The 26,214-nt window shown below is 52.1% G+C and overlaps 1 protein-coding gene and 1 long non-coding RNA gene across 7 annotated transcripts in view; one reads left to right on the top strand and one right to left on the bottom strand.

Annotated features, from left to right (window-relative positions):
- KLHL29 (kelch like family member 29) overlaps positions 1 to 26,214 on the top strand; it is a 316,146-nt gene that overhangs the window by 220,744 nt on the left and 69,188 nt on the right. The window lies entirely within an intron of this gene.
- Positions 13,847 to 17,321, bottom strand: LOC144579348 (uncharacterized). Its single transcript, XR_013526760.1, has 2 exons — positions 16,991 to 17,321; positions 13,847 to 16,846 (listed from the first exon to the last, which is right to left on the bottom strand). It is a non-coding gene; the product is annotated as an uncharacterized LOC144579348 (long non-coding RNA).

The following is a 26,214-nucleotide window of genomic DNA, read 5'->3' as shown; positions in this document are numbered from 1 at the left end:
TCACAGTAAAACTGCTAAAAATTAAAGACAGAGAAAAATCTAAAAAGCAGGTGGAAGGGAAAGATAGATTACTCTGAAAGATACACTGACTAAATATATCACTGACTTCTCAGTAAAACATTGAAAGTCAGAAGACAATGGTATGATATCTTTAAAGTGCTAAAAGGAACTGCCAGCTCAGATTTCTATACCCAGTAAAAATGCCCTTAGAAGAAAGAACAAAGGTGAGATGAAAAAAAAAATTCAGGCAAACAGTGAAATAATTTGTCACCAGAAAACCTGGCCAGGCATGGTGGCTCATGCCTGTAATCCCAGCACTTTGGGAGGAGTTCGAGACCAGCCTGGCCAATGTGGGGAAACCCTGTCTCTACTAAAAATACAATTAGGCAGGCATGGTGGTATGTGCCTGTAATCTCAGCTACTCACGAGGCAGAGGCAGAAGAATTGCTTGAACCCAGGAGGCGGAGGTAGCAGTGAGCCGAGATCACGCCATTGCACTCCAGCCTGCACAATAGAGCAAGATTTCATCTCCAAAAAGGAAAGAAAACCCACACTGAAGGAAATTTTTTTAAAAGTATGTTTTTCAGGCAGATGACATTAATTCAAAGCAAAGGTTAGAGTTTCGGGAAGCAATGAAAAGCAACAAAAAATGTAAAAATAAGGTATATATAAATGAAGATCAGTTGTACACAAAGATAAAAATACTCTCATGAAACAAAATATATAGAGAGAAATAAATGCACAAAAAGGCATAGAAATGGGGTGGAGAGCAAGTGAAATGAGATTATTTTAAGGCCCTTGAATTATGTGAGTATAATCTAAGTAGCACTTCAATAAGTCAAGGATGAGGGTTGTAATATCTGTGGATATTATAATGAAATTCAAAATACCTAATCCAAAAGAAGACAAAGGAAAAAAGAATAAAAGGAAGATAGAGCAAGTGAGACACAGAAAGCATTTAGCAAAATGATCAATTTAAACCTGAATACGTCAGTAGTTACATCAAATGTATATGCTCTAACCAAAAGACAAAGCTTTTCAGACTGAAATTTTAAATTCTCACTCTATGCTATTTATAAAAAACACATTAAAGGAGAAAAGATATAGAAAGATTAAAGGGAATAGGATAGAGGGAAGGAAAAAGATATACTATGCAAAAAGCAGGTGTCGCTACATGAATATCACACAAAATTGACTTTAAGAAGCAATACTAGAGTTAAAGAATATTTCATAATTACTATTTTTTTTAAAAACCCACCCTCAGCCAGACGTGGTGGCTCACACCTGTAATACCAGCACTTTAGGAGGCTGAGGTGGGCAGATCACAAGGTCAGGAGTTTAAGACCACCCTGGCCAACATGGTGAAACCCCTTCTCTACTAAAAATAGAAAAATTAGCTGGGTGTGGTGGCAGGCGCCTGTAATCTAGCTACTCAGGCAGCTGAGGCAGGAGAATCATTTGAACCCAGGAGGTAGAGGTTGCAGTGAGCCGAGATTGTGCCATTGCAATCCAGCCTGGATGACAGGGTGAGATTCCATCTCAAAAAATAAAAAAAATTTTTACAAACCCACCCTCAGTTCACCAGGAAGATACAACAATTTTGTGCATCTAAGAACTGTGAAAGGAAAAGATTCTTGGGACCCCAAAATCACTAAACCAAAGGGAAGAGTCAAGCTGGGCACTGCTTAGGGACAACCTGCCTCCCATTTTGGGCCTTAAAAATGATAACTACTAATGTTTTAAAAACAAGCTATGTACCTCCCTCACACGGAATTTCCTTGTGGACAAAAGACAGAACCAAAAGTCATCCCTCTGCTCACTGAGATAAATGTGTATCGGATTGCCTCCTTTGGAAAGGCTAGTCAGAAACTCAAAAGAATGCAACCATTTGTCACTTACCTACCTATGACTTAGAAGCCCCTTTGAGCTTCAAGTTCTCCCACCTTTCCAGACGGAACCAATGTACATCTTACATATTTGATTCATGTTTCACATCTCCCTAAAATGTATAAAACCAACCTGTGCCCCAACCACCCTGGACACATGTGATCGGGACCTTCTGAAGCTGTGTCACTGGCATTCTTAACTTTGGCAAAATAAATTTCCTAATTGAGACCCGTCTCAGGTACCCAAAGGGTTCATAGAACGTAGAACATAGCTTTAAAATATATAAGGCAAAAATTGACAGCACTAGAAGGGAAGAAATAAAAAATTCACAGTCACAGTAGGAAATATTTAACACGTTCTCTAAATAACAAAACAAACAGACAAAAATAATGATAATAATAAGTCTAGAAGATTTCCAAACACAATTAGTAAGCATGACAATACATGGACACAGAGGACATTGTACGTAAAATCTAGAGAAGATGCATTCTTCAGAATCACATACATAATATTGGTAAGTGCAGTGGAGAAAAATGAATCAGGAGTGTTGGCTGTAAGATTTTAAATAGTTTGGAATAGTTCAATTTAAACCTGAATACATCAGTAATTACATCAAACGCATATGCTCTAACCAAACGACAAAACTTTTCAGATTGAAATTTTAAATTCTCACTCTATGCTATTTATAAAAAACACATTAAAGGAGAAAAGATATAGAAAGATTAAAGGGAAAAGGATGGAGGGAGGGAAAAAAGATATACTATGCAAAAAGCAGGTGTCACTACATCAGTATCACACAAAATCGCTGTGGTGGCCTTTGAGCAGAGAGCTGAGGAGGTAAGAAAGGAGGTTGCTAGGGTCACTGGTCACTGAGGGAGGAACACTGCAGGCTCCAGGCTGAGGCAGGGGCTGCTGGTATGTTCGGGAAACAGCAGGGGCCGGCCGTAAAGCCATCCAGGGGCGGGAAGATGTGGGCTCTAAGCCTCCCAGGAGAGGGGCACCCCAGGCCCTGGGCATTGATGATGGGAATGGAGCCTGCTGCTCCCTGCAGCCCCAGGCCAGCTCCGTCTCCACCAAAACAAGACTCCTCCAAAGTCCATTCCAGCCATCAGGTCCCTCTGTCCCTGTCTGCTTAGCCCCCTCCCTGGAACATGCGCTTCCTTTCACACCTCAGTGCTTCTTCCATGTCCCATCCAGTCACCTTTTCAGGAAGACACTGAACCTGGTGACTGGGGATCCTGCACTGGAGGTCTGTGATGAGTCAGGCCTTCCCAGGGGCTCCAGCTCATCCACAGGAGCCTGGGGGCAGGCTTTGTTATTAGCATTTCACAGATGAGAAAACTGCTACGGGCACTTCTGGTCTTGTATAAATGCAGCCTCCTCCTAAGCTCCACTCTCACTTCTATTTTCACTGAGCCAGGTGCTGCTGGGGACCCCACTTCCAGAGCAGGTTGCTGTCCCCCCATCCACCCTGCAACCATCCATCCTGGGATCCTGGGACCCTGGGTCATATTTCTGGGACCAGAGATCGAGTCAGGACCCTCAGAGTATCTCAGGTGTGTCTCTGCTGCAGGGAGCTCTGAGTTAGCCTCTAGAAAGGGGTGCGGTGGCCAGAGAGGGCATCCCCAGGCTCTGTGTGAGCCGCATTGCCTCTCAGAGTGGGCCTTCCAGCTGGGCCGGAGCACCTGCGCTGACATTGCGCCGTCTGTGGGCTGCCCAACCCAGCTCCTGGGGCTCTCTGAGAAATCCCATTATTCCATCTAGGGGCTTCACATCCACAGACTCCTCGTTTGCAGCCTTGATGGTTATACACCTGTTAGGGTCACTGTGTGGACACAGCCTGTGCTGAGAATGTCGGATTCGAGGGAAGTGACCACGATCTGGTTGAGCTGCGCCGGCCTTCCTGCATGTCAGCGTCCCTGAACTTTTCTGATCAGCACAGCCAGTGCCTATATCTGTCCCCTGTCAGAAGCAAGATGGCAGATATTCATTCCCTCCCTAGACCCCCTCTGCTTCTCTTTTGGGAATCAGGCTCCCCGTGGCCTGCCAGTCCTGGTGGCTTTGATCCCTCCTCCTAAGGGATCCAAGTGTCAGTCCCCTTAGAGCTTGGCAAGGAAGACCTCTCAGAGCCTGTGGGTCCTGGCCTCTCTCTGCTCCTGGCCACTGAGCCAGGCCTGCTTCTGCTGTGCCCCCCGAGTGGCAGCCTGACCACAGGGTTGCACCCCCCAACCTGCCCTCCCACACTCCAAGTCTGCCCTTCTCTCCTCATCCTGGGCTTCTGTTCTCTTGAGCCCTACAAAAAGTTCAGACTCAGCCTGGGGTCCATTCTGCTCTTTAATCCTGTGAAAGAAAGGCTGGGATGTTGTGGGAGCCTGGTAATGCTGATTCTACCTAAACTAACCTTTCTTAAATTGGGGAAGAGAGGGAAAGATGAAAGGAGAAACACACACACACACACACACACACACACACACACACAGCATTACACAGCAATGTAAGTTAAAGAGATTTAGCAAGTCTCTAAATATTGTCCTCACCCCACGCCCTATTCTGCTGAATAAAGAAAATAGAGGTGTCTTTGGGCTTTTTCAAATCAAGATTTTGTTAAAAAGAAACGGTTTCAATCAAGCAAACAATTCACAAAGATGTTTTCTAGAATAATGAGAATAATAAAAACCATCATTTTTGAAGAGGCCAATTCCTTGCCAGGGCCTGGGGTTGTGGGCTTGGCACCATCATTCTTGCCCACCCCATGAACTGTAAGAGAGCTCTCAGCCATTTTTGGAAATGAGCAAACAGGTTTAGAAAAGTCGAGTGACCCGTCCAAGGACACAGAGCCCCTGAAAGGTAGCTCTGTGGTCTGCACCAAGTCTGTGTGACTCTGGCACCGTTCCCAGGGTCATTCACAGCAGGGCCCCGCTCAGACCTCAGCAGGCAGTGGGAAGAACACACAGAGCTTCTGAAACCCACACAAAGGGGCGTCCTGCCTTGCGTTTCTGTTTCCCATTTCTGAACATTCTCTCTGGATTACAGCCGTGACCGCTGTATCGCAGCGTATTTGCCCAGCCCGGTTTGAGTTTTAAGCTGGTGAAACAGAAAAATCCTTGTGAAAATATGAACACACTTTATTTACCAAAGGTAAATGAAACCTTTCGCTGCTCTGAAGGGTTTCCATTTTTGTCTTTTGTCTCCTCCCTTTGATTACCCGTAACATTAACCTTCAAACAACCTGGCAAATCCACGTCTCTGATCTCCCGGCAGCCTCCTCCTTCGCCAGTCAGGGCACCTGTTGCAGGCCCTCTTGGGATCACCTGGCAGAGAAGCCTCCCTGTGCCTCACACACACCCACCCACACCTGTCCCCCCAGCCTGGGGAAAGGCAGTTCCTGGCTGGCTCGTGGTCACTGTGAAGCGCTCCTACTTAATGATGCAAGTAGCCATCCCTCTGTCCAGCTGGCTTGGACGAGGCTCCGCAGCTTCTTGCCCATGGCTCTGTGATGGGGAAGAAAGGAAGGAAAAATGCGTTCCATGCAGGGCCTGTCAGTGCTGTAAAAACAGCAGTATCATTTTCGGGATGTTGCGTTCATAGGGGAAGGCTGTTTCTTGGAAAATACTGCCTTCAAGTACTGTGCCTCCTTTCAGGTTATATAAAAGGACATTAGGCAAACACTGGGAAATTCAGCATCTTCCCGGGTTGGGAGCGTGGAAGGTGGGTGGACCAGCTCCCGCGCACCTCCAGCGGCTGCCACGCAGAATACGAATTGGCTGCCGTTCCCGTCCTCATCAGCCGGCAGTCTGGATAGTATCAGCAATAGGAAAGGTTACAGCTTTTCCTGTGATGTATTGCTACTTCAGAGAGTATTAAAGATGTTTTGAATCTATTTTTTGAGGAATCTTGAAACCACCAGTGGAACATTTTTGCTGTTGTGGGTAATGCACAGCGTAGCAGCGTAGGAAGGCCGGGCCTCGAGAGGGACCCGAGGGTGTTGGAAGCTCCGAAGACAGCGCCCGTTGTCGTTTTAACAGTGAGGAAGCAAGCGAGGCAGAGCATATGCTGAGGTGTGGAGCAGCTGCGACCGGGAAGCGTGTTATTTCTTTTATTTGCTGGGGGGCGGAGAAGAGGCAGACACTGCATCTCCTGGGAGTGGGCAGGATTTATTTATTGGGAAGGGAGTGCCAGAGGAAAAGTTCTGTCATTACGGAAGGAATTCTCCAGCCCTGCTTAGTATTCTTATTGTTTGGGCCTTTTTTTTTTTTCCTGCCTGGACGCTCCCTACCCAAAGCACAGATTCAAATAAAAATTGTGGCCCGAGGCAATGTCTTTGAGGGAGCTGTAGTAGATGGTGGGATGGTGAATTCTGCATGAACTTGACCAGGCCACAAGGTACCCAGATATTAGGGCCAAATATGGTTCTGGGTGTGTCCGTGAGGGTGTTTCTGGATGAGATTAAGATTTGAATCAGTAGACTGAGGAAAGCAGCTTGCCCTCCTCATCCAATCAGCATGAATAGGACAAAAGCTGACCCTGCTGTCAGTAAGAGGGGGTTTCTCTGGACTGCCTTTGAGCTGGGCCATTGGTCTTTTGCTGCCCTCAGACTGGAACGGAAGCATCCACTCTTCTTGGGTCTTAAGCCTGCAGGCTTTTGGGCAGGAACTATCCCAGCTCCTGCTCCTGGGTCTCCAGCTTGCTAGCTACAGATTCTGGGAATTCTCAGCCTCCATTATTACATGGGCTGATTCCTTATAATAAATCCTCTATTATATGCATATATAATTTCTATCCTGTGAGTTCTGTTTCTCTGGCTGATACAGAAGGCATCCATTAAGGCAGGGATTGAAATCTTGACATCTTTCCTGAACCCATAGCTCGATCAGGCTAAATGTGTCCTCTGTGACAGGAAAGGGTCACTGAAGCCCAAAGTATTCGGAATGAGGCCAGAGAAAAGCTCTTCAGCCACTCCTGTCTGCTGAGAACATCAGAGGCCGTGAACTATGTGAATGGGAATGAGGATGCCTTGCCAGACAGCCCCCTTTACAGGCAAATGCTGGTCCTTCCCCTCCAGGGGACTAGGGCTTGGAACACCCTGGTCCCTCCTCCAGGGCAGCCAGATACAAGCCTGGCAGCCACAGGCTCCTCGGCCCAGGGAAAGGCAGCTTCCTTGTTGCAGGTGGGAGGCTCCAGCCACAGCCTCCAGCCATTGCTCCCTAGATGCGGTGTCCACTCCTTGCTCACCCCCTGCTAGAAGGTAAAGGAAAGCATAAATGAAATTGTTTTAAGCAGCAGATCTGGAACTACTCCTGCAACAGGTGAGGCTCTGAATACGTCACACCTGGGGTCTTCTGCAGGGCTGGATCGAGAGCTGGCTTCTCCTGCAGTCTTAAGGGTCTGGTTCCAGCCTGGGCCGTCGGGGATATTTTGAGGGTAGCGGGTTTCTCAGAGGGGTCTGGGGCCTCACAGTGATTGGAGAGTGGGAGAAATGGATGAGGACAGGTGCACTCATTGAGCCTTGGCTGTGACTCCTTGAAATCTGAGCATCCCAGGGATAGAAGCGCTGACACTGATTTGAGAAAATTAGGCCCCAGGGCAGCAGAAGCAGCCATGTCCTTGATGACAGGAGAGACTGCAATCTGAAAATATGAACTGATGCCGGGGTGCAGGACACAGACGGGAAGCCTCCTCCCCTTCGGTGAAAAATCAATGCCTTGTGTCAGGACTCCCCTATTGACAGCTTGATTAGAAAGGACTCAAAAGTTCCTTCACCCTGGAATTGCACCAGGAAGAGAGAGATGGAAGCACATCTGGGGTGCTGACCGAGCCAGCAAGGGCATTAAGTCAAGACTGCCTCATCCCAGACTGTTAGTGCCTAGTGCACACTCCCGACTTTTACTGAACACCTACTGTGTGCCAGGCCTTATCCCGGAAATAAGGCATGGTCTGTCCTCCAAGGAAATCATAGTGAGAAGTATGGAGATGAACAAATAGAACTTAGAGTCCAGTCATTCACATAGGCTCCAGGGATCTCCTGTGCTGGGAGACCAGGGGAAATGCATCAGACAGGCCAGAGAAGGGAACTGTCAGGGGAGGCATGTCCAGGGGGAGGCCACGGAACTGAGTCCCCGAAGATAAGACAGAGTGAGCCTCAGTGAGGGGCCCAGAGGACACTCAGAAGCCAGGCTTAGGCTGATGTGTAGAGATAGGACCCAGGAAACCACATGGGAGTGCCGGCAGCGTGAAGTGCCAGCCCAGGAGTGGTGAGAGGGGGCACGAGGAAGCTAGCAGGACCCATCAGGGAGTTGTCACTTGACCCCTTCAACTGTGAGATTGGAAGGTGTTAGGGAGGAGAGTGACATGGTCATATTTACATTTTAGAAAAAGAACCGCCTTGCCCACAAAGAACAGATTCTGGTAGATGCCCCTAGGTGACACTGCTTGGAAGCCAGGAGAAGGCAGAGGTGATGGCCAGGGAGGCCAGGGCTGCTAGAGGAAGTATTTAGAAGGGCATCAGCAAGGCTGCTGGCGTGTGGGGCTGGGGGACAGTTAGAGCCAAGTCCCGGATTCCCACCTTGGGAACAGGGTGGTGAGGCCAGCTCTGGGACACAGCATACAGCAGAGGGAGCTGACCCGGGGTCGAGGAGGGAGGAAGGGACCACCCCTCTCCACTTTGGGAGGGCCCAGATGAGCTGCTGTGTGCACTGGCACCAAGGGGGTCTGGCATACCCTCCTCCCTGTGGTAGTCAGTTGCAGCTCACTGTCCAGTCCAGGACACGCAGAGCACGAGGTGCAGGCAGCACATCCAGTGGAAGCGTTGAGCGGGCTTGGGAGTATCTGGAAAGGTGACGTGATGTGGCAATCGGGCAGCAAGACCAGAACAGGATCCCCATGCAGAGTGAGGAGAGGGAGGCAGGAGAAGAACGTTACAGAACCCACATAAACATCATTATTTACAGAGATAAGGCCAAGCCCGCAGAGCTGGGTGTATAAACCAGCCAGTGTGTGCTGCTGTGATGGGAACTCCAGCATCCTGCTGACTGGGACACTGCTGCCACTCTGACCAGTGCCTTTACCCACAGGGACCACCCTGCATGGGAAGCCAGACTCCTGTCATGAAACCAGCATTCCGGGAGCCATGGGGAAGGTCTTTCTCATTGCTCAGGCTGGCAGCTTGAGGCACACACTTCCACTGCAGGAACACCTTTGGCCGGGGGACTGCAGTGCTCCAAGCCCCGGTCCCCTGGCAGGGAAGCATTTGCCTGTGAAGAGGGTTGGTCTTGGGAAGCATCCAGTCTATTGGGCCCAGTTCTTACCCAGCAGCGGCAGCAGCTGAGGAACTCTACCGCAAAGTCCCAGGTCCACCCGAAGCCCACGTGAGCCACACCTCCCAGGGGAGACACTAGGGAAGCCCAGCCAGTCTAAGACCTGCTGCTGACTTCCAGCTGCCGAATTGATTCACACGTGAGGCCCAGCAGGGAGAAGCCTCTTGTCCGGGTGAGCTCAGGCCTCTAGAGTCCCTGCCCTCCTGAGCACGTTTGGCAATGTCTGTGGCAGCGGCTGAAGCAGTAGTAACCATAGTGTCTGGCGCACCCAGGAAGGAAAAAGGAAGAGACGAGGGTGAGGAGAGGTAAGGGAGGAAAAGACAAGGAGGAAGAGAAGAGCTGAGGAGGAGGAGGAGGAGATGAGGAGGGGAGGTGGGGGAGGAGGAGATGAGGAGGAGGTAGGGGAGGAGGGGAGGAGGAGGAGGGAGGTGGGGGAGGTGGAGGAGGAGATGAGGAGGGGAGGTGGAGGAGGAGGAGATGAGGAGGAGGGGGAGTGGGGGAGGAGGGGAGGAGGAGGAGGGAGGTGGGGGAGGAGAAGATGAGGAGGAGGAAATAAAGAGGAGCAGGACATGAGGAGGAGGGGAGATGGGGCAGAGGAGGAGATAGGGAAGAGGATGAGTGGATACAGAGGAGGGGAGGGGAGGGAGAAGGAGATGAGTAGGAGGGGAGATGGGGAGGAGATGAGGAGGAGAGGGAAGAAATGAGGAGGAAGACAGGAGGTGGGGAATGAGGAGGAGATGAGGAGAAGGAGGAGGAAAAGATAGGGAGGAGGAGGGGGGATGTGGAGGAGGGAAGATGAGCAGGAGGGGAGATGGGGAGGAGATGAGGAGGAGGAGGAGGAGGAGGATAGGAGGAGCGGGGAGGAGAGGAGCATGCTTAAGCCCTGGTGCTAAGCCCTGGTACTAAAGGGACAGAATCCCCCCAGCCAGGAAAATGCAGACTGGACAGCATGCAGAGATGCCGAGGCCCCGGGAGAGTAAGGGAGGGCATCAGTATATTTCAAGATGAAGAGAAGGCTCTGCCAAAATTAAGTGCAGCAGAAAGCTGCGCCTCTCCACCTTGGAGTGCCCAGACAAGCTGCTGTGTGCACTGGCATGTGACAGGCCCTAGAGGGGGCACCAGGGGCTTCCGGCATACCCTCTTCCCTGAGGTGGTCAAATGCAGCTCGCCGTATCCAGGCGTCAGAATAGGGGCAGCTACCGCCTATCCCTGGAGCGTGAAGGTGAGGACACTGTGGTCACTGGTATGCTGGGGACTGCCTGGCTGCATGACAGTTTGGGTGCAGTATATGTAAGAACAGGACACATGAGAGAGAGTCTGGTCCAAAAGGTAGGTGCACAGTGGCCCCTGTGTTGACACCGCCGGGACGTGCTGGGAGCCAGCTGGGCACCTGCAATGCACATCCTTCCTACACCCCCTCATCAGGCCTGGGACACAGGGGGCTGTGATTCTCACTGTGTGGATGGGGAAACTGAGGCTCAGAGACATTAAATCCTTGCCTGGGGCACTCAAGTAATGAAAGACCAGGAACTCCAACCCCTCACGTTAGATGCCCATCAAAGACATCACACTCCCCATGCCCAGCACAATGCATTGTCCCCTCTGTTCATACCCACACCCCTCATCCTGAAGTCAGGACTCAGACCCCTCCTCCAGGCAGTTTTCCTGGACTCACAAGGCCACTCACATCACAGCATGTGATCTCTCTGGGTTGAACCTGTTTTCTTACCTGACTCCACCCATATGATCTGCTGAAGAGCAGAGCCCTTGTCCTGCCTAATCACAAAGGATGGACAAATGTGAACAGTGGGTCCCCAGAGGAATGGAGCATGGAAAACTCCTGCTCGAGACCCTGGACCCTGGTCATCTTTCCTGGAACCAACAGCAGGGCAACTCCTCTGAGCCCTGAAGTCAGTACGGGGCTTCCCCTGCCTGGGATGCCCAGTCTTTCCTTCATGGCCCAGCATAAGACCCGCACCCCATTCCTCCACTGGGAGGCCTTAGGTAATAACATCAGGAGATTCCTCACATGGCACCCGTGTGTTCTAGGCATGGTTCTAAGTCCTTTGCACATATTAGTTCACAGTTCAATGGTGAAGGTACTTGAATTATCTCTGTTTTAGGGGAGAGAAAAGGAGGGCGTGGAGTGGTCCATGAGCTTGCTTGGCTTTCCTTACTTGAGAGTGGCAGAACATGGATTTGAAGCAGGCAGCCGGGCTCCAGAGTCCTACTCCTACACACCACCCTGGGTGAGAAACCTCGTCCTGCCCTCAGGAGCTCACAGTCCTGGGTGAGACAGGCTTCTGCAGAGTGGCGTAAGGAGGTGATGAGAGCTGGTCACAGGTGGACCCAGCATGCCAGGCAGGAAGCCGTCCCACCCTGATCTCCAGTCTTGGACAGGGCACATCTCACGTGATGTAGCGCCTGGGATGTGCTAGAACATCTTTCCCTCCCCACCCTGGAGGCCTGGCAGGTCCCAGGTTCCAGTGGACCCACCTCGTGGTGCCTGGCATCACTCTCAGACCCTACAGTAATGGCCTGTCCCCTGCAGTGGCGAGGAGCCCTGGGAGTCCTGCACCCAGGTTTACACATTAGTGGCAGGAGGACAGTCCGCTGTCTGGGGGAACAATATGTTTGCCTGCCCCTTGTGGAGGGAGCGGGCTGTTTTCTCCCTCCTGTAATTGTTACCATCTGTTTCCCCCCGGCATGTTTGTTGATGTTTTCTTGTTTTAAAACTGAAATGAGTCAGATTGGAAGCTGATTTAGGAAAAAGTATCTGGGAGAAAAGCTCGAAGTGGCCATGGGGGACTCTGTGTTCTGGAGCCATCGGAAAAGAAAAGATTCTGTGGGGCCAGCAGGGCGTGTCTGCCAGCTACTCCTGCCCTGTGGGGGCCGGAGTCTCCCCGCAGCCCGAGCAGGCTGAGGCTGTGTGGATTTGTGTGGAATGCATGTGTGTGGGCTCAGTTATGTAAGTAAGCGAGTGCATGTGTGCACACTTGTGCACCTGTGCGATTGTGTGTGCATGTGTGAATGTGAGGCTGTGTGGATTTGTGTGGAATGCATGTGTGTGGGCTCAGTTATGTAAGTAAGCGAGTGCATGTGTGCACACTTGTGCACCTGTGCGATTGTGTGTGCATGTGTGAATGTGAATGTCATTCCGGGGGTGGGGTTGTACACCATGGGCTGTGTAAGTGGTTGGAGTCTTGTATTCAGAAGGAGGCAGACACCGAAGGAGAGAGCTGCCAGCTGGCTGTGACCAAGGTCTGGGTTTGGAGGGTCCCCCATTTCTGCAACTGACTTAAATGTGACCTCAAGCAAATCCATGAACTAATTCCCCATGAGTAACCAATGTGAGAGAATTTTGGTGCCAGTGCTAACTCCAGATGAAGATGAGTGGCTGGCTGGGCTCACTTGGAGGTATTTGTAGATGTGTCTCCAGGGAGAATGGCCCCTAGAGGTGATCCCCAAGCTTCTCACAGGGGCCGCTGGTATTCCACATGAGCTGCACATGACTGGAAGTCTAGCAATTACTACGTGGACTCTTCATTTCTAGGGCAATTATGACTCAGAATATTTGACCTGAACTCCTCTGCCTGCCCCACCTAACCCCAGATATAAGCTTAGGGTTCCTCTGTGGGACAGGAGGCTTCAGGGTCCCAGAAGGACCAGGTACCAGATAGGAACTGGCTTCCTGAGCCATTAAAACAGGGCTTCAGCTGCCTTCTTATCAGGGGTTTTAAATCTCCACTACCCCCTTCCCAACCCCATGCTGGTTTCCACCAATTACCTGGACTCTTGCGTCTTCATTGTCATTATTTAGCCAAAGAAAGATGCCCTGTGACATTACCCCTCACTGTCTGTATCTATGAGCTGCGCTCAGCTGTTACTTGACCTGCAATTCATACCAGCTGCCACCAGAGGTCATAATGCGTTGGTCTCAGAGCCAACAGCTCCACTTCCCATAGATGTGGTTTTTGAATCAGGATCCAGCCTGCTTTCCAGTCCTTTGCTGTTTCTTGATAATCCATAGCCTGTGGGGGAGTCTGCAGCAACCCAGAGAAAACTGGAAGAAAGACTGTGCCTTTGGCACAGCATCCTTCTTATAGAAGGCTACTTCATATTCCTGCATTCTTGGGTCCTCTAAAAGTAATAGTAGCTGCCATTTGCTGGCCCCTGCCTTGTCCCAGGTACTTTGCTAGGTCCTGAAAGTGGAAGCTTCCCACAGCTTGTTGCAATCAGCCTTTCAAAGGAGGGACTATGCTGCCTGCTTTATAGACGAAAGAGAGAAGCGGGGCTTAGAGAGGTGAAATGACTTGTGCAAGGTCACAAGGCCAGTTAGGAGTGGGGCAGTCCCCAAATCCAGACCTCCTGACTGCTGGCCACAGCTCTGATCATTATGAAGAAGGGAGGCAACTCCAGGAGAGCCATGGTGCTGTCAGCTGGGAAATGTGAGCTGTGATCATCCAGGTTGGCTGGGTTTTCACCAGAAGTTCTTGGATTCTGCTCCTGCCCTTGAGCCTTTGATCCAGAGTTTCTCCTTCCTGAGAAGTCACATGGTCTGCGCTCAGCCCTACAGCAGGACACAAGGGGTATAACTCATTCCACTTACAGTGATGTTTAGGAGCAAGCAAAGGAAACTTCTCGTGTCTGCATATTTAAATGCTTTTATTAAGTGGAACAAGCTATTTCTGAACACGAGAGTGGCCAACAGCCTTAGAGGAAATTAAAATGAACCATGACAATGGAAAATTGCACAGGGGCACGGTGGATTCTCCGGAGATAAATACAACAAGCCTCTCAACAGCATTTGGGAAAGACTAGAGATCACGGAGATTATGTCGTGAGAGAAAAAGCAAACCATCAGAAAATCAGAGTTTAGGCTGGCGGGAGGACCCACCAGCACGCTAGTCAGGTCTGTGGGTGTCTGTCTCCATTCAACACTCCCTGGGGTCTAGGGGGCAGGGTGGAGCCAGAGAAACCACAGGGGGATCAATCTCCACTTGATTCAGCCAGTATTTCTGAACACCTGCTTTGTGCACGCTGCTTGGATCTTATGGACTGAATTGTGCCCCCAGCAAAATTCTCAGGTTGAAGCGCTAACCCCATTGTGATGGTGTTTGGAGATGGGCCTTTGGGAGATAATTAGGTTTTGATGAGATTGTAGGGGGGCCTCCTGATGGGGTTAGTACTCTTGTAAGATGAAGAAGAGACGTCGGAGCTCACCGGTGAGGACACAGCAAGAAGGCAGCAGTCGGCAAGCCAGGAAGAGAACCCTCCCCAGAACCTGCCCATGCTGGCACCCTGATCTTGCCAGCCTCTTGGACTATGAGGAATGCATTTCTGTTAAGCCAGTGGTCCCCACCCTTTTTGGCACCAGGGATGGGTTTCATGGAAGAAAATTTTTCCACACACAGGGGTAGGGCAGTGTGGGGGGGGCAGTTTCCAGGTAAAATTGTTCTACCTCCGATCATCAGGCATTAGATTCTCCTAAGGAAGACACAACCTAGATCCCTCGCATGCACAGTTCATAGCAGGGTTTGTACTCCTATGGGAATCTAATGCCGCCACTGCTCTGACAGGAGGTAGAGCTCAGGCAGTAACGCGAGCGATGGGGAGCAGTTGGAAACACAGATGAAGCTTCGCTCACTCGCCCATCACTCACCTCCTGCTGTGCGGCCTGCTTCCTAACAGACCACAGGCTGGTACTGGTCTGTGGCCCAGGGGTTGGGGACCCCTGGCTTAAGCCATCCAGTGATATTCTGTTATGGCAGCCTGAGCTGACTAATGCAGTGAGGAGCAGAGCTGGGCACTTAGATCTTGGCCTCAGAGGACTCCCAGGTCTGGAGGGGCTGTCAGCTGGACCATCTCAAGTTTCCAGAGATATCAGCTGTTGTAATTGTGATCCTGACTCTCCCACTAGCCTGTGCATTCCCCTAGGCCAGAGGCTATTGAGAGCTGTGTCTCCAGAACAGGATCGCCTCTCAGTAAGTGTGGGGTGGGAGGGGGGCGGGCTGGCTGGCTGGCTCCCCTGCAGGCATTGGGCCCCAGCGATGAGCGGGCGGAGCTGTGGTAGCCCGACCCACACTGCACATGCAGACGGAAGCCGTCTGTCGGAGGTGAAGAGAGGAAACCTCGGCCTAGACAGCTGGGTTCCTACTGAGAGGAGGGGACATCAGTGGAGGGCATTTGTCTGGGATCCCATCTCCAAGGGCAGGCCGGGCCCAGTCTCCTCAGGAGTTGGCACTGTGGCTACCCAGCCTCTTGCAGAGAAGACCAGAGCCTCAAGCTGCCCTGGTTACCCACAGCCCCCCATGAGAAGTGCTCACTCCCACCCTGCTCCTCCCCTGCACCCCTCCTGAGGAAGGGAAGTATCTGTCTACCTGCCCCAAGAGGGCTGATTCTGTCTCTCCTGCCCCTTCCACCTGCCTAAGGATCTCTCTGCTGTGCCTCTTGCCTTGGGCCTCCAGTGAGCTTGGATGGCATCTGGCTGTCCCCAAGTGCCTCCTGAAGCCTGAAGAGCTGAGCTGCTGCTGAATGCCAGTTCTTTCAAACATTGCTTAAACCACCTCAATTCTGAACCCAGGTGGGGCCAGAGAGAATGCCTCTCCCTCAGGACCTGGCCCGGCCACACGTGGCTCTCCTTACAGACAGCCCGAGCAGGCACAAAGCAGCCAGTGCCCAAGAGCTGGAAGAAGGCGCACTGAGGCCCTCGCTGAGTCTTCTGGAACATTCCACTGTAGAGCGGTCATTTCTGCCCAGCTCTGAGCCCCACACTGCATCAGAATCTAGGCTACCATCCTGAGACCCGCACTCAGGGCTGACTTGCTTCAGTGAGGCTTGAAATCCCTGAGGCTGGAAGTCCCCGAGGCTGCAAGTCCCCATGATAAAACTGTTGTAGCTCCTTCGGCAGCGCCGTGTGTCTGAGGAGCCGCCTCCAAGGCTGTGTGTGCTGTCCTGTTTGTCTTTGTCTCGCTGCCCCTCGGCGTGACTCTGCCTCCGTCCCCTCTCTTGTTAGGCCTCTAATGAGGTCACTGAGGATGTCATGTCAGCACTGTGTTGTTTGGCATCAAGAGTCAAGCTCTCCATCGACTCCGTGCTCTGGGAGTCAGTGCTGCAAGTCACACGGCAGAGGGTTTAGAACTTGGAGCTGTTCCCTTTTCCCAGTGAGTCTTTGTTTGCAATTAAAAAATAAAAAATGAGGACTGCTCCGCCCCCGCCTAGAAAAGAGGAGCCCAGGCGTCTTAACAGCGTGGTAAGCCGCGGTTGAGGAAGGCCACAAAAGGAGTCGCAGACAGTGAATGGGGACTCGGTCTTGGGGTTTTTTCTGGCTCTGGGGGTTCCTGCACACAGGAGGGCTTAGTTCATCCTAGAATGCCCTCCAGAGAGGTGCTGGGAAGGCCTTGGGGGGCAGAGGGGCCAGGGCAGCCCCTGCCTGCTGCTTCCCCTGGGGTCATTGGGAGCCATCTCCACGCGGGCCCAAGTTGCTGGGCTCACAGTTAATGCTGAGGCCAGGCATGGTGGCTCACACCTGCAATCCCAGTGCTTTGGTAGGCCAAGGTGGGAGGATCACTCGAGCCCAGGAGTTAGAGGCTGCACTCAGCTGTGATGGCGCCACCGTACTTCAGCCTGGATGACAGACCGAGACCCTGGATCAAAAATAGTAATAGTAATAATAATGATGTTGGGTGTTCAGGCTCTAGTCTCAGGCCCCATCCACAAATGGTTCAGTCAGGGAGCCCACCTGTAGCCCCACACCCACCCATAGTCCTGCACAGGGGACTTTTCCTCACCAGCTTCACTACGGATTTCAAATCTGAAACTAACAAAGGCTCCCGGAAGTGGGCGTTGTGTGATTCGCCTCTGCTAGTTTGCAGCTGACCCTGGGGAGGGCGGCGGGCGGGCCCGGAGTCACTGCCCGCAGGGCCGGCAGTTGGAAAATGTCCTATCAAAGGCCAGAGCAAGGGCTGCCCCCGCCGGGCCCACCTCCCCGCCCACTATGGCGACACGAATGGAGAGGGTCGCCGTGCTCAGGAGGGCGCTGCCTTGTCACCGATGCCGCGGCGACCAGGAACAGGCAGGGCGGCGGGGTCTCTGCGCAGGACGGGCCGCTACAAGGAACGCGGCTGTTGGGGGAGCGGAGCAGGCTAATTGAAGGGGGATGAAAGGCCCGGCCCGGCTCTGCGAGGGGTGCCCCTAGCGCTCCTCCGCGTTCCCATCTGTCCGTCTGGGCCACTGGCTCCAGCACATCACAGGCATCTGCTGAGGGCCAGGCCTGCCCTGCACCTTTCAGCAGAATGAAAGGGAAACTGTTATCAGAGGGGAGCTGAAGCACAGGAAAGGGCCTCTTTCCTTTCAAAGACTTCGGTTTGTGATGGGCTTTTTTTTTTTTCCTAGGTGATCTTATTTCAAAGCCCCTTTGAAATTTTTGTGGGTTTTGTAATGGATGAAAAGTTACTTGGAAATGGGACTAAGAAGTTTTCGGTTGAAAGTTGTTAGAGGAAAGTTGAAAGCTTTGAGCTGTAAGGTTCTGCCAGATTTATCATCTCCTTTGTCCACAAGGCCCATCCACCTGGAGGAGGGCTTGGAGGAAGGGGCTGGGGGCCCCGGCCAGGGCACGTTCCAGAGCGCAGTGCAAAAACCAGCCCCATCTGTTGACGTTTGCAGGGGAGGCCATCTGTGCTGCACTTTCAGCAAAAGAGTCTCCAAGGTGTAGACTTTGATGTTGGAAAAGGGAAAAGCAAACAGACTTCCAGGATACTATAGAAAGCTGGGTTCTATCAAAGGCATGGGCTACCACGCAGGTGCTTCACATCAGAACAATCATTAAGAAAGAAGACAGACAGGGCCCCAGCAATCCTGAGAGAGGGAGAGAGAGAGGCCTGACACGAGCTCTGGAGCAGGTCCATGCTTGAGATCCGATGAGAGGAGATACCAGCTAACAGCCCCAGGAGGGAGCGCTGGGAATGGGGTTAGGTGAAGAATCAGTGAAAGCATTATTACAGAAACGGGGAGTTTCCAGAAGGAAAAAGGAGGAAGCCATCGATCAGAGAAAGAGGCCATGGAATGTTCCCGTGTTTGGCAGGAGGAAGTGATTGTTCATTTAAAGGGGGTGGTTTCACTGAAGTGCCAAGGTGGGCAGCCCTAGGAATGGAAGCCAAGGAGATGACAGAGAGCCCCAGTGTGCTGGCAGGCTCGGCGCAGGAGGCCCCGTCAAGCTGGACACAGTGTGGGAAGGGGAGGCCATGGCTGGTGCGCTTGCAGGCCACTCGGGGGGCTTTGGTATTACCCTGACAGGATGGCATGGGCACAGCCTTGATATGGCTGAGTCTATTTATTATGGGGCTACCGGCCACAGCAGGGAGACTGGGGAGAGATAGCCTGGGAACATTCCAGCCATCCCAGAGCACGTCTGAAGTTCTTGGAATAAAATAGCAGACCTGGGTTAGAGTCCCGGACTCACCATGCCCTCAGGTTTCAGTTTTTGTTTTGAAATGGAGTCTCACTTTGTCACCAGGCTGCAGGGCAGTGGTGCTTTCTTGGCTCACTGCAACCTCCATCTCCCGGCTTCAAGTGATTCTCCTGCCTCAGTCTCCCAAGTAGCTACGACTACAGATGCCCACCACCACGCCCAGCAGATTTTTTTTTTTGTATTTTTAGTAGCGACAGGGTTTCACCATGTTGGCCAGGCTGGTCTCAAATTCCTGACCGCCAGTGATCCACCTGCCTTGGCCTCCCAGAGTGCTGGAATTATAGGCATAAGCCACCACGCCTGGCTGCCCTGAGTACTTTCAGACTTCTCTGGGCCTTATTACTCTCATCTGTGAAATGGAGGTAAGAACACAGAATTCCTCGTGGAAGGAAATCAGCATGTGCCAGCACCTGCAGTGGAGGAGGCTGTTAGGACAGTAGCTGGCCAGGGGAGCCCACTTAATCTGTGCCAGGCATCTGTTTATGGCCTGGGGCCCTCACAGTGACCCAGTGAGGAAGAGGCCAAGAAGTGGTTGGTTGTTTCCACTTTAAGTATTTATAGTGACCCTCGGGGCTGGGCATTAAGCCCAGGATCACAGGGCAAGGACAGGGCCAGGCCTAGGGCCCAGACGGGGTGGCTGCCCTCGCCAAGCCTGTCCCCTGGCTACTCACTGGCTACTCAGCCCCTCCTACCACCTGCCCCATCATGTCCTCTGCCCCCACCGGGCTCTCAGCAGGATCGTTTACCCTTCAAAGACATCATCATATTCTGTAATATGATTGGAATCTGAATATATATTTTAAATGACAAGATTGAAATTAAAATTTAAATAAAGAATTACTTTTCTGTAAGTTGCTCCGAAAGCAGTAATTTAGCAGCAAATTGATAGAGAAAGGTAAGCACTGGTCCTTTAAACCATCATACAGTTTCCGGCATGCGAGCCAGAAGTGTCTCAATTTAACACATCATTGGTTAGTATTATTAGAAATTTCATCAGGCACCAGAGCGCATTATGGCAGGGCTCTGAAGGGGAGGCCGAGGGCGCAGGCCTGGGGGCCAGGGGGCCAGAGAGGGCAGCCTCGTTAATGAGGGCAGGTGAGGCTCAGGAGACCCTCCCCTGGCCCCCCCGTAGAGATTTAACTGCGATTATCTTCTCATTTGTAGTTCAGTAGCAATCAGGAAATGAGAAATGAGGGACCCTTAAATGTCATTTGTTCTTCCCGGAGGCCACAGATTTGCAGCTCTGGTGGCTCTCAACATGTCCTCCTGACTCCCTGAAACCCAGAATACAAGTGCTCAGAAGTGTCTCACCAAGAAGCTGGTTCCCATGAGCCACATAAGCAAGACCCAAAACTCTCCCAATCAGGACCTGATAAGCAGCGTCAACCCCTAGGTCCCCACGCTAGGGGAACAGGCCCGAGAACTTGAATGCGAAGACTTTCATTGATCCCAGAGGAAGGTCCATGGACTGCCTGCCTAGCATCCCCTGTAGGTTTATTAAAGGGGCACCTTTTTGGGTCCTTCGCCCCACACCAGCTGAATGAGAGCCTCTGAGGTGGGGTCCAGAAACTTCCATTCCTAACGATTCTTCTAGACGCTGCTTTTGTGTACTCACACTGGAGATCCCTGTGATGGTCGGAAGTTCTCCCTGTTTGATCTTGGAATCATGCTCTCAGTGACAACCTGCCAACACTAGAAAGCCTAACAGTTTAGCTACGAACCTGTGAGCTGTCATCTGAAAAACCCCAGACACCAAAATATCTCCTCCCCAAGCCTGAGTTTCTACCATTGTAACATTGTTCCCTTCAAGTAAGAACTACCTTCCTGGGGCTTCACTTTTGTAGGGCAAGAGGCCCACACACTCAGTCCCCACTACCCTGGTCTGAATATGTTTGCCAGAAGCTGGATACCATCATTCCTCACAGGTGGACCTGGCACCATGAAGACCTCAAGTGCTTTGCAGAAGGAGGGAAGCTGAAAGGAAGTGAAATGTCCACTGTGCAGGGAATGGCCTGCCCAGCGATGCTCCCTCCTGGAGCTCATAGCTGGTGTGATACGATTCCCCCAGGGCAAGCTGGGGCCAGGTGCTCAGAGGTGCCTGCACCATATGCACTTCTGCTAGGAGCACTGTGCAAAGTTGCTCTTGCTATTCTCAGAAGAGCCCTGGGCATGACAACCCTGCAGAGTAAGAAGAAAAAGGAAATGACAGCATTCACTGCCAGTGCTGGTCTGAGGACACCAGAGCTTCCCCTCCATGTGCTCCCAAATCTCAAGGCCTGTGCTACCAGCCTCTGCAGATCATGGACTTGGAGGGGTGCTGGCCTCCTCGTCGCCCAGCTTTCCACACTGTAGTCTCACCTAAGCGGGTTTGAGCCACAGGTCACATACCATGCCTTAGCCGCAAGGGAAGCTGGTAGAGCAAGTTTTCTGATGTAGGGAGCTCAGAAAGTGTGGGGCAATCAGAAATATGCCAGAGGTGCAGACAGGGTGAGCCCACACAAGCATCTCTTACCAGAAGAAGCCTTCAGAACCCAGAGCCGGGTAGGTGGGATGGGCACACTAAAGCTTGTCTTCCCCAAATGAGCCGGGTGTGGTGGGGAGTCCAGAGATGGAAACAAGGCTGCAGATGAAGCTCCAGGCACAGAGAGCTCCAGGCTGCCCCCTGGCATTGTCCTCCCTGGGGCTCCTCAAGTTTTCATCCAAGGCCACTTCACACCCACCACCCAGCTGGGCTGTGTTGGGGAAATGCCGCACTAACTTTAGTTTTAGCATTTATGTAATTAGAGTCCCGCTGTATCTGTGCCACCCCCAATCCTCCACAGAACAGGAAGGTGCATGTAACACTGTGCATTTGTATGTCAAGAGTAAGGCACAAATGACTTGTTGCCCTTTACTATTTTGCAATATATACAAAATAAGATATGCAGTAGACTGTGTATCCCTCCCTTTTTTTTTTTTAACTTTTTTCCATTTTTAGTGGCCGTAGATAACACATTTTATAATATCTCCCAAATTTGTGCACAGGATTTCTGAGAGAGCTTGGCTGGACAGTTCTGCTGACCCGTGGCGTTGACCAGTAATGCTTGGTGATGTTCAGCCGATTTACTGATGATCTGGAAGGTCTCAGACCCCAAGGCAGAAGCTTCAAGGCCTCTTAAAAGATAGGCCCAGGACTAGCATAGTGTCGCATCTGACATACTCTGTCAAAAGAGTCACAGCAGTGTGTGTGTGCGTGCGTGCGTGCGTGTGTGTGTGTGTGTGTATGTTTTTAATTTGACTAATTGGAAGCTCTGCGCTTTGCTGGAGGCTCAGCTGGAGCAGTTCCAGGAGCCCCATGGCCTTCGTGTCTGCAGTCTTCAACTCTGCAGCTTTTCCTCTCTCCCTGTGTTCTCTGGTCCAGTCTCCCCTTTGCATTTCATTGTGATTTTACTGCACCTTCTAAGGGTAGCACCAGTCTTTCTATTAACAAGGGTGGGCATGAGACAACACAACATCATGGGTCTGTTTCTTGGGGTCTCTCTCCAAGCCTGCATCACCCCCATGGCTCCCTGGTGCAGGTGTCCCATTCTGCTGGTTGTAAGTCCCTCCAGGACAGGAACTTGCCCAGCACAGATCCCTGGCACACAGCAGTGCCTCCAGCCCAAAGTGAGCACTCAGCAATGCTGAGCAGAAGGCAGCCCCACCAGCCCTGTCTGCACCTCGTGGTATGGAGCATTGTGGCCTGCACGTTTGGGTCTGGGAGACAGTCTCCTTGGCAGGAGAGGGCTATGGGTGCTGGCATCATCATCCCTCCAGAAAAGGCCCGTGTGCACCCCGGAAGTGGACTTTGAAGCCTGTCTCTGTCAGATGTATCTCCGCGGGAAAGGCACTGGTTGCCAAGGGGTCCTTTGGTGGTGACTTGGGCCCCAATCCATCTGCCAGATTGAATCCTGCCTAGTTTTTGTGGCCCAGCCCCAGCCCATCTCTTCTGAAAGCTTTTTCTCAAGGCTTCAATGATTCACTCTCTTCTGACATCCTTAGGAAAACAGTGGAGGGTGCTGTGTTCTTGTTTCTCCAGAAGACCCCCCCAGGTCCCCCCAGCTCCACAGAGGCAGTAGTCACCCCTCGGTGTCCATGCCTTCATCACACCCAGGCATCCAGAGGGGCTGATGGGTTCTGCTGGCTAGCGGGTTGGGCCATCTAGGGCTCTAGGCAGCCTCCAGCAGCATCCAGGGCAACGGTGTTGAGGGTCCCAGCACACAAGGGCCCCATAATGTGGAAGCCTCAGCTCCCCAGTGAGAGAAGCGTGCTGTTTCACTGCTCTGCTCTGTTGCTCACGTCATTTGCTCTCCCTGGAATGGACCCTATACACTCATTCATTTCTCGAACCAACAGTGATTCATGCTTCTTCCATCGGCCAACACTTAGCTCAGAGACCTTACCCTCATGGAGTCATGGAATTTTGCCTGCAAAGACAGGGCAGAAAACAGGCCCTGGGGCAGTACTGTGATCACTGGGTGCACAAAGAGTAGAGGTAAGGACAAGCGAGGCCTGGGAGGGCCCCAGGGGAGTCCCTGCCATCTCTCAAACCTTCCTGGCCACGAAGGACACTGCTAGTCTATATGGCACCTTTGTGCAAAGTAGAAAAGGGGTTTCCTCTGGGCAGACAAATTAGCAAAAGCCTCTCAGGGCTGTGTGTCGCAGACTCGTGGTGAGTCTGGGTGAGCAAAGGGTACTCCATGGGCATCTGCGGCTCCTGCCTCCCCGGGTGAGTGTCAGCCCCTCGCCCTTTGCCGGGCATCATTCATGGCACACCACCTGAGGCCCTACATGCCTTTCCCTAAATGAAGCGGGTCCCTCAGAGCAGCTCCGTGGGCCATGCCTGGCTGGCTCCCCCCAGGCTGGTGGAAGGAGCCCAAGTGTCCTCTGAGACTGTGCAGGGTGGAGCCCCCCCAATCCCCATGACCAGCGGGTGCCTCACAGACAGCTTCAACCATAAAGGCCCTGGGTCCTCAGTGTTCTTCAGTTGCTGAAAGAAGCAGGATGCTGTCAGCTGCCGTAAAACTGTGACCTTTGAAAATTTACAAGAGCTCAGGGTTTAAAAAGCTGCTGTGTTAATGATGCATTCCATTAGCATCTCATTTAAAAAAAGCCAAGAGAAACCTGCTCAGGCCGATGATGGAGAGAGAGGGCCACTCCATGGGGCCAGGCAGGGAGAAGCTCTCCTGCTCGGCCTCTCTCTGCCAAATGCCGTCATGTCACCAGAGCAGAAGACATGGCCAGGAACACTGGGGAATGGCCAAAGGTCTGGGTAGCTTCACTGGTGTCCCAGACGATGGCAGTGGGAGGGCACAGGTGAGGCTCGCTCAGCTCTGCGTTCCTCCCTGCTGCCAGGGCTAAGTTCTTCTGGTTGGTTTTCATGGCATTCTTGTGTCAGCAGCCCCCTGGCCGGGAGGCATGGAAATGGGGGTGACCTGGGCTCGAGGGGATTCTGAACCATGGGAGGAAAGAATTAGCAGGAGCTGGGTTCAGAGCTGGACTCATGGACCTGAACATGGTCCCCTAGAAGCCTCCAGAACCTAGGGACCACGTGGGTTTACTGAGGGCCTAGAACTCATCACAGGACGGGGAGCTGTGGTCAAGCTGTGCTGACACCCATCACCAGCGGCTCTGCACATAACCCACCCGGGGACCTGGGCTCCTCAGCAAAGGGCACACCCTGTGTCCAGGTTTTTTCTGAAGGAAGTGAGGGAAGGAATGTCATTGCATTATTTTAATAAAACAAATAAAATTCCTGAACTACAGGTTGCTTGTAGCTTCAGATGTGAGTGCTCAGTAGAAAATAGGTAGTCTTCTGTATCTTTCCGAAAGAAAAAAAAAGGACTTTTGGTTCTCACCACAGTGCTGCTTTCTTATACACGAGAAATTGCTTGTAGTATTCATGAATGACACAGCCAAACAGCAGGTCGGTTGTAGCCCACTTCGCCTGCTCACAGCGCATCTGGGCCCGCCTCTGCACACCCGGGACACCCCAGATTCTTTCCTTCAAGCTGTTCCCGTCTTGAGTCATCCTGCTGTGCCGCAGCAGCCACTTGAGGGCAGGGCCATCTCGATCATCCTGTCCCCAGCGCCTCAGGCAGTGCCTGACAAAGACCTACAGCCCCACATTTGTCTGCGGAAGAAACTGAGTGAGGGGCAGGAGTGCTTTGAAGCCAAGGGCCTGAGCATTGGTGTGGGAGAAGTATGAGATTTTTCAAGTTCACAAACTCCACCAATTTCAGGGTGACCATTGGAACTCCTGAAGCTTTATCGCTCAGAACCTGGGACCCGAACTCAAGGAGACCCCAACCTCCTCTCCTGGAGGCAGTGGCTATTCCAGGGCAAGTTTCCAGAAGCTTCCCTACCCTGTCAAGTTGCCAGGCCAGAATGTGATTCAGGAGGGGAGACTTGGGAGGGTGGCTGATAGAAGATGCAGAAAACCTCAACAGCCTCTTGCCTGGGACGCCTCCAGGATCCCGCATGGTGGAGAGGGGTTTCTGTGCTATTTGTGAAGGGGGTGTGAGTCAGGAGGCTGGGATCGTAGCATTCACACTTTGCTCAAAAACCGGGCCCCACGTGGGACTTGGCACAGGCTTTGTCTCTCTCGGATGCCTCTGATTCCGGGAAAGCCAATTCCCTGCCTCTGAGCCACCAGGACCCGAGAGCCTGGAAATACAGCAAAGGCTGCAGAGTGGCTAGATCAGATGGGGCACACATTAAAAGCTGTCTATTTGGAGAATTCTGGGAAAACCATGCTGTTGTTCCCTAAGACTATTAGTGAGTGTGGCTAAGTCCCCGACCCCCTGTCCTCCCAGCTCCTGCCTGTCCCACAGATAGACATGGGGCAGGGCCCTCTGATAAGGAAGCTTGTCCCTTGAATTGTTCTTTTCTCAGGAGATGCCCCCTTTTTCATTGTTTCTTGCTCTGTCCACAGAAGCAAAGCATCTGAAATGCAGGCCAGAGATAAAGTGTGGCCTGATGCAGTTAGCTGAGTGCGGCCCACAGGTCCTAATGAGGGATGGCTCCGCTCCTCCCAGCAGCCCCTTATCTAGACGCTGAAGCCCCAAGTGTGGCCCGGCCTCCCCACCAACACCCCCTCTCTGTCCCTGGCACAGAACCCAGGAGAGCGACTCTGGTCAGAGGGGCTCTCAGCAGCAGGCTCTGTCTCCCACCAGCTGGGTTCCTGGGTCAGGTTTCATCAGAAGTTACCATGAGGACCATGGACCTCACTTGAGAGGCCTGCAGCTGCCCTGGAGGTCCCTGTGGCCTTCTGTGACTATGCCTGGCAGGCCACCATTTCCACCCCTCATCCCATGCCACCCTTTGCCCCAGGCCTGGTTGGGCTCTGGGTGTACTCCTGGGAGCTGTGGTCACTCTTCCCAGGGCCACCTCTATTGATACCCACACCCCGCACGTCCCAGGTATCCATCCCAACCTCCCCACCACGTTTCCAGGATTTCTTTTTTCCTTATTGTATATAATGGCTCTAGAGAGTTAAAAAATGGCAAATATGGAACAGTATAGACA

Source organism: Callithrix jacchus, chromosome 14, assembly GCF_049354715.1.
Source record: "Callithrix jacchus isolate 240 chromosome 14, calJac240_pri, whole genome shotgun sequence".
Lineage (NCBI taxonomy): Eukaryota > Metazoa > Chordata > Mammalia > Primates > Cebidae > Callithrix > Callithrix jacchus.
Note: the sequence above shows the minus strand (reverse complement) of the source record. Positions and strands in the feature narration are given on the sequence as shown.